The sequence below is a fragment of the Apteryx rowi genome, unplaced genomic scaffold, assembly GCF_003343035.1.
Source record: "Apteryx rowi isolate R43461 unplaced genomic scaffold, aptRow1 scaffold_1977, whole genome shotgun sequence".
Classification (NCBI taxonomy): Eukaryota; Metazoa; Chordata; class Aves; order Apterygiformes; family Apterygidae; genus Apteryx; species Apteryx rowi.
Genome location: NW_020448282.1, coordinates 1,846 through 4,134, shown reverse-complemented (window position 1 = coordinate 4,134; position 2,289 = coordinate 1,846). Strand labels below are relative to the sequence as shown.

General features: G+C 50.5%; 1 pseudogene; it reads right to left on the bottom strand.

The window, feature by feature from the left end:
* Positions 1-741: 741 nt before the first annotated feature.
* LOC112964637 overlaps positions 742-2,289 on the bottom strand; it is a 3,264-nt pseudogene continuing 1,716 nt past the window's right edge.

Below are 2,289 nucleotides of genomic sequence, written 5' to 3'. Positions count from 1 at the left end.
GGTGAGTATTTCCTACTGCATAATTCCAGAGCTCTGGGCATGGTAGGACAGGTGCCTCCTCGACTGGATAGCCAGTATGTGCAATGCCATGAGTATTGCAATGCAAACAATCTCCTGCCGCTGTAGGTACCTACAAATTCTCATTAAAGACTTTAGGAATGACAGCAGATCGGCCTAAACGTATTATTTTTGTATGCGTTTCCCTATCTGTCCAATACCTAGGAACTGGAGTATTAGTTCTTCTATAGCTGCATTCTTATAAGGGCCTTCAGTACTTTTCAGCACACATAACTTGATTTCCTATCTTGAGTTAATGACTCAGTCATTACTATCTCTTCATTTATGGCTAATAGCACTTTCTCCAAGGGAATGTGGTTCTCCTGGGACCCTTGCCAAAATTTAAAGCCTCTGCCAATGGTGTAATCCTTTCCGCCTTGCCCATTTTCTTGACATAATCCCTACTGAAGTCCCTTATCCCCTATGCCTATATGTAGTGTAAATGAAGCTGTAGGGTAGGGGGGTCCCATAGATGGGTAAGTAAGCATTTCAGTTTTTAAAGCACTTAATGCTGCATGAAGTTGAGGTTTCCAATTCCATATTGAGCTTTTCTTCAGCAAATCATGAAGAGGTCCTACTTGAACCAGGAATCCAGGAATCCAGGAAAGCATGACCTCCAAAGCCCAAAGGTTCCTCATATAGGTCTCAAGGGTTTTGATCAAAAGGCACAGGAATATTTTCTACCTATGCCACTATCGATTCTGGCACAGCTTTCCATCCTCCTATCCATTGGTTGCCCAAGAATGTAAGCCCTTGCCTGGGTCCTTGGCAGCATTCAGGCATGGCTCTCAGTTGATGAGCTCCAGGGGTCACAGGTAAACTCCTAGGGAAGTTTATTCCAGCAGCAACCTTCCGCATTGCACTTTCCACCTCCAAACCGTTCCGTGCAGAAACTCTGTCCCTGAGCACATGCCTTGGAGACACCTCTGCTGTGTCCTGTGCACGGCTGGTGCATGGGCAGGGTGCCAGAGTGTCCTGCTTGGACATTGCGGACCTCATGGTGGGCACTGCGAGGCTGTAGGAGGGAACTCTTGTGGTCAGGCATGTTTTGGGAGGCTCTTCCTAAAGGGGTGGTCTTCCAGGATTCCTCTACTCCACGCCCTCTCAAAGCACTTCCTCAGCTGACTTGAAATGGGGCCTTTGCTGATAGGCCACAGGCAACGGCTTTTGTCATCTGGCCTGTGTTCCTGGACAATTGTGCAGGAGAACAGATAGGCTTTCCTCGTGGAGCTGTCTCTTGGACAACTCATGTTTTCCCAGGCGCCCAGTTCTGGAGGCTTTTTGCRCACCTTTTCCTGCAGTTGGCCAAATGGCATGACATGGAGTGCTTTTCGATGGCTCTGCTAGGTGTCTGCTGCTGTCCTCAGTGCGCTTGGTGGAAAAAGCCTGGGGCCTATTTTAAAAGTGTTTTTGTGGAGTAGAGGGTGAAAGCAGTGTAGAGCAGGTGAAGGCGGAGGCATGAGGTGAGGAAAGCAGCTCTGCAGGGAGCAGCTGGAGGATGTTTTGGGTATAGAGAGCTGTTTGATAATTGTGAAGGCAATATGGAAAGGTGTTTTATCAAGTGCCTCCTTCTCCAGCCTTAGCTGTTACTGGTGGATGGGCTAATTGTCCTCACTTTCACTCGGCCCCTGCTCCCTGCTCCTGCCTTCGTAGTTGCCCTCACTTCCACTCGGCTCCTGCTCCCTGCTCATGCCTTCAAAATTGTCCTCACTTTTGCTTGGCTCCTGCTCCCTGCTCGTGCCTTCGTTATTGCCCTCACTTTCACTCGGCTCCTGCTCCCTGCTCATGCCTTCACATTTGTCCTCACTTCCACTCGGCTCCTGCTCCCTGCTCATGCCTTCAAAATTGTCCTCACTTTTGCTCAGCTCCTGCTCCCTGCTCATGCCTTCGTAATTGACCTCGCTTTTCCTCGGCTCCTGCTCCCTGCTCGTGCCTTCAAAGCGGTTGTGCAAGGACAGGTCCGGCTCTGAGAACCACCTCTGCATCCTGCTGATGTCATTCATCGCATTGCTCAGGGAAGGGGCAGAGACGCATTTTGGATATGGTCTGCTGAGACTGCTGCTCCTGCCGTTGGGCTGCTCCGTCTCCAATGTAGGGGTGCTGCCTTCAGCTCCTGCCTCTGGGCTGCTGCAGGCAGAACCGTCGTGCTGAGGAGCCCCTGGGTGTGCTGTGGGGAGAAGGAGCCTGTTAGGTGCTTTTTAGGTACTCTCTGAAGGTACCAGGGGACTTTCC